Source organism: Carettochelys insculpta, chromosome 10 (genome assembly GCF_033958435.1).
Source record: "Carettochelys insculpta isolate YL-2023 chromosome 10, ASM3395843v1, whole genome shotgun sequence".
NCBI lineage: Eukaryota > Metazoa > Chordata > Testudines > Carettochelyidae > Carettochelys > Carettochelys insculpta.
This window is the reverse complement of record NC_134146.1, coordinates 50,637,741-50,648,292: the sequence shown is the minus strand read 5'-3', so window position 1 is coordinate 50,648,292 and position 10,552 is coordinate 50,637,741.

Sequence of the window (10,552 nt, the reverse complement as noted above, 5' to 3'; positions counted from 1 at the left end):
GCTAGACTTTGCAAACGAACACTTGGGCTCCAGATACCAGAAGCTCTAGGTTGGTCGCAATCTGATTGCAGTTTCATATGCCAGAAGAACAAACTTCTGCTAAAAGCTTTGTCTGCTCGTTCTCTTCATGCAAAATTCAGGTCTGGTCTGCCTTGGTTTAGCTGAAGAAGGCTATAGATCAGTGATTCCTAACCTGCAAACTGCTGAGGCTCTGTGAGGGTCTTGCAGGGGTCCATGAAAAAAATAAAAGATAGATAAAAGTGATCATAGCAAACCAGTTTTAAATAAATAGCAAAGTTACAATCCATTACTATTTTTAGATGAAATCTCTTCCAATAATTCTATTAATTGCTGTCTGAAAATCTATGTTGTGGTTTCCTTTTCCATTTAATGAAGCGTACATAGAGGCTAGAACTGGCTTTGGTGGGGGTCCGCAAAAGGTTTGTGGGGGTGATTGGCGGTCCACACTAGTGAAAAGCTTAGGGACCACGGCTATAGACAAGTAGACAGCTGGCATAACTGGCTATGAGAGAGAGCTGGTAATTCCTTTCTTTGCCTACGTGATAGTGCAGGCCAGACAAAGGAGATGTGAAGTGCAGCACACATTAGCTCTGTCCCATGCTGACCACGCTGATGCAAACTCAGAGGGACCTCGCACATGTTTATCTAGGCCACATTCAAACAAGACTACGTTAGGTTCACTCGAGACTTTTCAGTTCTCAGCACCTGGGTCTACACATGTCAGTAAGTGAGCGACACATTAGCACATGCTACAGTAACAACAACTACGGGGTCAACAAGCCATTTTTATGCTCATGCACCTGAACAGACAGGTGAGAGAAGAGATCTCCTTGTCTGAGTTTCCTTCCTCACCACCACGTTACACAAGAGCCACTTACCGGTAGGTCTGGAAATGGTTTTCTCGTCCTGTGAGAATTTTTGACATTTCCCACCCAGAATCAGGACACAAGGTTGAGACCTTGAAAATTTTCCTGAACCAGCAACCCAGGAAAACATATCCATGCAGGTCAATTGAAAAGCGTTTAGTTAATTTCACAAATGTTTCTTTTTGATTTCTGGCCTCTTTGTGGTAGAGATGAAATGACATGCAGAAGAACTGAACAAGGCAAACGCTTCCCTTGAACCTGTGGCAATGAGAGTTCAGTGTGATGAGCACCTGTTGTGCCCCTGCAGTCAGCCTCTGCCCCTCTCTCACTCTGGGGCTGCTCCTGTGCTCTTTAGTTGTGATCAGCTTCCCACCACTGGTTTCCAGCCATAGACAGACTTTACAGCTGCTCGGCCTACCACACACCCAGCCAGAAACAGAATAGGAGGTTCCTGCTCCATTCTGAGCCTGGCCTTCCTCTCTTGTCTCTGCCCCACTTTCTCCTGCTGCCTTCCCACTGTATAGCTCCTGCTAACCAGGCTGGCAGGTGCGCTCCATGACCAGGAAAGCAGGAGGCGAGTCCCAGGGGTAACTGATGAGGGGGACCCAGGGGCACATTGGCCACCTGACCAGTCTCCCAAGCCTGGGGAGGGCTGGGACAACCCTCCTCTGCCCCAGGCTCTGTCCCTGGTCATGTTGGTCCCCTTCCTGCCAGTGAGTGCAGGGGCAGCATGCCCCTCCCACCCCAGGCAATGCGCCAGGAGAGCAGGGCAAACTGGGACCACATTGCTCTGCTCCCCCCACCACTGCTGGTGAGTTCAGGGGCACTGGAGCCCTGCTGCCAGTGCCAGGTCCCTCACTAGTCCTCAAGCTGCCCAGATGCTCTGGCTCCACCAGCTGCTGGCCCCTTACCCTTCCTGCCCAGGGTGTTTGGGGACACATGCCCCCTTCATGCACTTATCTGTGCAGGGGCTGCTGCTCTCATTGGCCTGATTCCTGAGGAAGCCCTGGAAGGTCTTCTCTTTCTCAGCCTGCCTCTCCACCTGGTGGGACTGCAGGAAAGTTGCAGGGTCCTCTGCCGCTGTGTGGCTGGGCACTGCAGGATTCCCTCCACCTTCAGCTTGCCACTCCCTGGGGACAGCTTGTGACCCCCGGACTGGCCCCCCATGTGACAGGAAGGAGTCGTGCTCCTCTAAATTCATCCCTTTGGTCCCTCTCCCCAGCAAATCTGAGACACTTCCGACTGGTGCAGCTCCTGTGTTCTTTATCTGTGATCTGTTTCCAGCGATATACAGGCTTTACAACTCTCTAGTGCTGGGCCGATTTCCAGAGACTGCTTGGCCTACTACAGGCCTCGCCAGAAACAAACTAGGAGCCTCCCCGTCTCTCCCCTTCCCCCCCCAACCCCCAATTCATTCCAGCCTCGTAGCTCCTGCAACAGCAGAACTTAGTTTTCAACATTTGTTCAAGTCAGACAAGTCTTCAGAGGGGGCCCCGTTCTGCAAACCCTTTGCGTGTTGATGAATCGGTGCTTTGTCAGTGAAACGTTTTGTTGTAAATATGCCCAACCAGCTGTACTCACTGTCCTCGTCTGAGACTTCTGTAAAAGCAAGGAAGATTAACATTAGAATTCCTGACATGTCACAGGTACAAACAAGCAGGAAGCACCCCCCACCCCACCCTGTCCACCGAGACACACACCGCGCTTCTCTGTTTTTATTTGGTGGGCGGGGAGAGGGGAGATAAGTGGGAGTAAATCCTGGATTGTTTGGAAATTTGCCCAACACTAGAGAGTTTCCTGACAGATTAAACACCTGGCTGGGAGCCTGGAATTCCTTAACTCTAATTCCAGCTCTGAGACCAACTCTCTGTGAGACTTGAGCAAGTCACTTAACCTCTCCACACTTCCAGTCCCTTATATATCAGACGGAGACACGAGTAAAGGCCACGCTCACAATAGGGTTGCAAAGCTTATTAGCCAATGTTAGCGGAGCATTCTGAAGAGAGAAAGGACTTTATAGTACCTAGATCCTGCAGTAAAGGGTGTACTACAAATGCCATGGGCACACATACAGGGCCTGATTTTAAATCAGGCTCCCATTCATTGCATGCACAACTTAGGATGCTGCATATATGTGTCAGTACCAGGTTGTGCCTACAAATCTTGTATTAAGAAGTGCAAGTGACAGAGTACCTGTTAATGATGACAGGTGCAAAAACCACATATACAATTATTCCCAGGGCTTATGTGGCTCTCCTCTTTCGCGTTCCCAAGTGTACTAGCTTGGTGTAAACATCAAAACCACCTTTTAAAAATTAAGCCCATTAGGCCTAAACAGAAACATCATTACAAATCAATGCTTGCCTAGCTATGGAAAATGAGACTTGAGTTACCAGCGTCATCCGTTTTAACAGGGGTGGGACATCTGGAGTTCTAGGGATACACTACAGTTAAAGATCAAGAGTATTGTCAGCCCTAAGCATTCAAAGGTCATGAATAAGGCTGCCCAAAATCGTGAGACTGGCTTGCAAATCATGAGACTGACAGCCAACAGTTGGGAGATAAGAACGGCCATAGTGGGTCAGACCAAAGGTCCATCTAGTCCAGTGTCCTGTCTTCCATCAGTGGCCAATGCCAGATGCCCCAGAGGGAGTGAACAGAACAGGTAATCATCAAGTGATCCTTCTCCTGACATCCACTTCCAGCCTCTGACAGACAGACACTAGGGACACCATTCCTATTCAATAGCCATTGAGGGACCTAACCTCTATGAATCTGTCTTTATATTTACTCTCAGGTGTTGCAGCTTTTACAGCACATATTTTTAAGCTCTTCTCCACCTCTAGGAAGACTAGAAAGTTACGTTTTCTTTTAAACAAAAGCAGCAATTCTTCTGGAGTAACCTGATTCCAGCAACTCAGAGTTCAGGGAAAATACCAGTTATCCTGGTGGAGATCACAGGATGTGGCCTGCTGCATCTGCACCCTCAGTAAACACCATGCCCTAAAAGCCAGCAACACCCTCAGCACTGTAACAGTGCTGCTACCACTGTTCACTTCCTTGCTGGCTGTTCAGAGGGCATGAGATTTAAACCAGCCTGTGTTTTAAACACATTAGCGATGGAAAAGACCTAGGAGGCCATTTCACCCATCCCCTTGCCAGGCTAAAATTATTCCAATTGGTGCAGTCCTCGCTCATTGGTTCTCCTGTGGTTTTAAATCTCCCATGATGATCTGTCTGGTTTGTACCACTTCTGAGCCTGGTCTCCCCTCCGTCTAAACTCTGACCTGTAGGTGGCAGCAATTCTGTACTATTATCAGAGCTGCTCAAAGCTCAGGCTTCAGCCACACTGCTTTTATATTTAATCCACTATTATTATTATTATTATTTACAGTAGAACAGGTTACACAGTGACACAGAAGAGCCCACCTGGTGGGTCTTCCCAGAAAACCCCTTTAATTCCATTCCCTAACCCCTCGGAGAAGGCAGCCTCCCAAAAGCAGAGCATCACGGAGCTTTGTCAGAGGTTGGGTTTGGGACATTGGAGGGTCACAGACAGCTCAGGTGCTGGGAGCTGTCTCTGCACCTGGACAGTGGATCTCTGTGTAGGTGTAACCACCAGATCCCTGAGTCGCAGAGGCCAGGATGTGTTGCACCTTCACCATGTCTGCCCTGGCTCTCAGGATGGCCCTGACTGGGGCCTTGTTTATCTTGCTCTGTAGGCTACATTGGCTATGCCTACACTTACCAAAAACTTCAAAATGGCCATGCTAATGGCCAGATCGAAGAATACTAATGAGGAGCTGAAATGCATATTCAGCACCTCATTAGCATGCCTGAAATGCAGCGATTTCGATGTGCCGCGTCTGGCGGCATGCTAATGAGGCGCTGAATATGCATTTCAGCTCCTCGTTGGTATTCTTCGATCTGGCCATTAGCATGGCCATTTCGAAGTTTTTAGTAAGTGTAGACGTAGCCATTGTGGGTTTAGGTGTGACACCGTCCCCTCCCCTGTCTCTACACTGTCTGCTGGAACGACATGCAGGAGCTGGCGACGTGAGCAGCATGAATGTTCCCTCCGGAGACTGCAGCAGCTGGTGATTTCAATGCACTATATTGACCCCTTTGCTGCCTGAGGGAATCAGACCAAAACCCCAGGCAAGCCAGTGTCCCTGTCCTGCTGCCATCCGCCCAGCTGGCAGAAGAGGATATGACAGTTACTTGTGCATTTGTGGTCCAAGTGAGCCCCAGCCCATAGAACTGGCAAAGGGAGGGTAAATTAGACCCAGCGCCAGCCGGAGCTGGCGCAAGAGAAAATGGAGGCCCAGGTGTCTTCAGTATCCCCCACCTCCATTTGTTAAGCTTTTGAACACATTATTTTTTATCACATTTGTAACCCATTGCATGACCTTGAGGCCTGATTCATCCCTGCCAGGGAAGACAGGGGTGTGCAAAGTGGGGGAATTTCATAAGGGGGGGCGCAGCAAAACCAGCTGCTGGGTCTCAGGCTTACCAGTCTCATGGAAAACATTGAAATCTGTAACTGTTCTTATGTCTGTGCACTCACATTTCTAGAGCAATTAATAATGTTTTTCATTCTACAGACTTGTTTCTTACACGTGCCAGAAGGGTTTTGTTTATTTTTTTCCATATGAACATAACCAAAATTTCCCTTGGTTTGGATTACATCAGACAGGTTGTGGGGAGGGGATGAAAAGCTGGTTGCCCCAGCCCCGCCCCTGCCTGATGTAAAACGTTGTGCTTGCCCCTGAGCTAAGAGACATTTGCACACAAGGACCCATAAATCTCTATTGATTCATGCTCAGTATCAACAAATTAAAAAAAAAGTTTTCTCTAAACGTATAGCAACTTTTTTAATTTTCAGAATAATTAAAACGTGTTAACATCTAGAAATTAAACTGCACCAGCGTTGCACCTGTCAGGAGTAGACAGAATTACAGTAGTTGACAGCCTTAGTTCTCACCCGAGGCCGTTAGGTCAGAAGATTGCCTTTCTCGCCTTTGCCTTCCCGAACGGGAGCGTCAGAGATCCCAAGACTGGCCACTGGTACTTGCAAGTGATAAAGCAGCAAGCGGGGTCAGTCTCTGGTCAGTCATTGTACAGAAGATGTGTTTTCACGAACCTAAGTTTTGAACAGCTCCACTCACCACTTGCGCCTCAAAACAAGTTACGTCAAGCATTTGATTTTCCCTTTTGGCACTAACAACTGAACCAGCTCCTGGTGCTCCATAAGCCCAGCACGCAAGCGGTCACCTGGGTCACCTGCCCCGGGATGCGGCCCTGGTGCCAGCTGGCATTGCCTGTAAGAGGACTGGCATGTTTCTGCTGTCCCACTGCTTTCAATTTCTCACCAAGAGGCAGCAGGTTTCAATTGCACCCAGGGACATGTAGGAGCTACATTGGGGAAGTGCTAAATGGTGCGGGGGCGGGGCTCTGGGTAAGTTGGAGGGCAGCGCTGCACTCCTGGAAGGGGTGGAGCCTTGGGCAGAAGGGGCGGGGCTGGGGCACCCAGCTTTCAGCACCCCTTGGAGTGTGCTGCCAACCTGCCCCCCTCACTAGCACACAGCACAGGACTGCAACAGCGACATACATGGCCTCAGCCTCCAGCAACCACCACCGCCAGGAGAGCCGAGCCCCTTGAATCAGCAGGCCCCAGAAGAGTTGTCTGCTTTGTGCCCCACTGTTGTGGGGGGCTGGCTCCACACAAGCCTCCTTCCCTGCCAGCCCCACACCAGTTGCTGCCCATCAGAAGGGGACCTCTCCCTCTGGCAAGCTTTCTGCCCCGGGAACCTGTGCTGGGGTTTCCAGAGGCAGAAGCTGCCATAAAACCCAGTATGGCTGTAATCTCCACATCGGCAGCACAAGCTAGTGCATGATGGCTTGCAAAGGGGGCGCCTGGACAGCTTCCTGCCTGCACGTCGGTTTGGTTCAAGAGCTCACACTTTTTAGAGACCGATTTCTCTCTTTCTGATGTGGTGGGGGCGGGTGGTTTATAGTCATCACGATACGACTGCATCCGTACAGGGCTTGCACTGTTTTCACTGCCCGCCTTTCTAGCCTACCCTTCAAGGGGCAAAAAAACTGTTTAGGCAGAGGGAGGAACCAGAGTTCCCTGTAAGCTGGGCAGCTGCCCAGGAGAGAGTCAGGTGCTGCTCAGCTGATTAGCAGAGTGCCCACAGCTGGCAGCCTGTGTTCTACTGGTGGTGCACATGAGCACATGCCCTGGAGCATGTAACAAAATTTATTCCACCCATGGATGGAAGAAAATTGGACCACAGGAAAGGACCAAGTGCTGAGGACGTAAGGCACTTCTAGTTACTGAGGCAAAGCCCAGGAGCCGTGTGTCTAGGTTCAGGGTTTGCCTTGAGTAGGATCAAAAGTATTTTTAGAATGTGTGGCGTTATTACTATTTACTGCTTGTATTGCAGCTAGGAACCCGCATCATGGGCCGGGACCCCATTGTGCAAGGTGCTATAAAAACACAGAGCAAAAAGCAAGCCCCACCCCAACGGTTATGCAATCCAAGTTGTGTACAATCTGAATAGGCTACTTAATTAGCGTGTTCTAAGCAACACAGGCTAGAACTCCAATGCAGACAAGGCTGAACAAGCATATCCATAGGTGTATTGCTGGCACACTCACCTTCTTGACTCACAAGCTCCCTGAGGATTTCTCACAGAAGTACAGTGCTGGCACATTCCTCTACTGACTCACCATCTGCCTGTGACCCTCTCACAGAAACTGAACGAATGGTGTGAGGGGACTGAGGTCACGCTCAGTCACTACAGTCCCTTATAGAATCATAGAGTCCGAGCGCCGCAAGGGACTGCAGCAGGTCATCTAGTCCAGCCCCCCACCTAATGCAGGACCAACCCCAACTAAGTCATCCCAGCCAGGACTATGTCAAGCTGGGACTTAAAAACCTGTAGGGATGGAGAATCCACCACCTCTCTAGGTAACGCATTCCAGTGCTTCACCACCCACCTGGGGACATAGGTTGCGGTAGGCGAGGTGTGGTTTGGATATTAGAAAAAACTAAGACCATGGCTCCTTGTTTTGTCATCTGTCACCACTGAGAACAGTCTCTCTCCATCCTCTTTAGCACCCGCCTTCAGGAAGTTTGAAGGCTGCTTTCAAATCACCCTCACTCTTCCCTTCTGCAAACTAAATAAACCCAAATCCCTCAGCCTCTCCTCATAGGTCATGTGCTCCAGCACCCTTACCATTTTTGTTGCCCTCCACAGGACCCTCTCCAATCATCCACACCCTTTCTGCACTGGGAAGCCCAGAACTGGACACAATACTCCAGATACGCTTCTGGCTTTATAACTGGTGACGCTGTGGCTTGCACATTCATAGACTCATGGAAGATTAGGATTGGAAGAGACTTCAGGAGATTATCCAGTTCAACCCCCTGCTTAAAGCAGGGCCAGTCCCAACGAAATCATTTCATCCACGCCTCTGTCAAGCCAGGCCAGTGCCAACGGGTGCCAGGATTGCATGGGGGACACTGCCTCAGTGCCCCCTCCCTACCCCTTCCTCATCCATGCCCTTCCCCTGCTCCACCCATACTTCACTGTCATCTCCCCGCGGAAGTGCCACACCGCTTCTGGTGGGTGCGGGGGCAGTCCCCGCTCCCATGGAGCAGGGCAGCCTCGGCGTAGCGCTTTCGGGCTGTGCCGCTGTGGCGGAGGGATGGGACTATCCCTGCATTCATCAGAAGCAGTGCCTGGTGTACGGAGGGGAACATGAGGGGTGCATGTGGCTCCCAGTGAACTGCCCTCCATATGTCACCTATCAGCCACGCCTTAAAAACCTCTAAGGATGGAGATTCTGCCACCTCCTTCTCATGTGCTTGAAGAGCCTGGGAAAATGGGGGGAATCCCCATGACCTCTCCTGCAACGAGCAGAACCCCTACTCAATGGCTGCTTCCCTTCCAAATCTTGCAGCTGCATCAACAATTCGAGTCACTCCTAGTACATCATGGGCAACGGCATCGGAAGCGGCTTTGAGTTCTAGTATCATCAGCACGGACTGCTGAGCTCCGACTTGCAACCCGAGATCAGCACCACCAAGGTTAATGTCACGCTCACGCATAGCCAGGTTTTACGCTTGGCTGGCTAGGCTCCAAGGAGTCAGGATGTCCATGCTGCTGGAGCTGGCTCAGCACCCAGATGTTGGAGCTGAACAGCTGGTTCCTGGGATGATCCTTGCAGCTTGGCCACACCCGTCATTTCAGTCCGGTGCTGCCTACTTGTGGCGGCCTTTATGTTTTCCTGACTCCAGCACTTTACCTGGAAAGCAAAATGATTCCTGTAGAAACACACACAAACACACACTCAGAGATGTACGCCCCGCCCACGCGGATCTGTACATGCCTGCGGGTATGCACAGGCATACACACATGCCCTACAGCCAGAGGATGTGACCTTCTGGGATAATTTATCAATGAAAACTAAACAAAGCAAGGAAGGCCTGCGTTTCCTTAACAAGGCCCTGGGACATCGCAAGAAAAAAGAGAGGTACTTTTTAAACAGACTTGCTTTAAAAGGATTATAAATTATAAGAATGGCTGGTGAGTGTGTGTGTGTAATGCCTGGGATAGTTTTTTAAGGTTGATCTTTTTTCAGACACTCTGGGAGGAGTAATCCCAAACATAATAATAAATAAGAATTGGAGCTTAGTCGTTTGAGGATCGCCAAAAACTTTGCGAACTCTTATTGGCACCTGCATTTTGTTTCTAACCACTATTTAAATCCCACACCTGGGATGTAGGTAACCCCACCAAAGAACCATTATCCTCATTTTACAGATAGGGAAACTGAGGCACTGTCTGTGCCTCAAATACGTGATTAGAGCTGGGACTCGAGCACACAAGTCCTACCTTGCAGCTCCTTTGCTAGAACTGCAAGAGAGGTCTGAGCCTGGTAGTACCATCACACACAACAGATTTGTGACGTCTAGCTTTTCTGGGAAGAAGTCACCCGGAGTGCACACTGCTGTCCGAACATGTCTGGCTTACGTGGGTGGGACAGGTGGTAGTTGGGTTAACCATGCCCTGCCCTGGAATCTCTGCAGTTAAAGTGCAGCCTTCTCCCCTCGCACTGAAGACTTGGGAGTTGTTGACACACTAACGTGTTCCAGCACAGCACCTCTTACTCAGAGATGATCCTGTTCTCGCCCTGGCTCAGAATCGCAGTGAATACTGCTTGGAAGAAGAGAACAATGTAAGAGAACTAGAGTGGGGTTTGTTTTCCTGGTGGTAACCGCAGCAGATGCCAGGAGGAATTCACAGAGGGCAGGGTGTGGTCAGAAAGCCAGGCATAGGGCGGATGGTTTTCCCTGCCTGCACTCTGCCTACTGCAAGGGATTACTAGTGTAAGCAAGAACCCTTAGGGAGAGTGTGTGTGCATTTTGCCCTCTCCCAGCTGAAATCTGATCTCTTGCCTGGCTCTGCTTGTAAGGGGCAAGGAAACGTGCCCTTCATCCCCAGCTGGATCATTATTATCTAGGCCAGTGAGGTCTATGCTATAGGAATGCGGAAGGATCTTTAGGAATGGACAGTCTACTAACAGGACTCCAGCCAGGGTTCGCATGAGGAAAGGAGTGGATGACTGATCAGCATCCATTGTCAAGCAAGTTG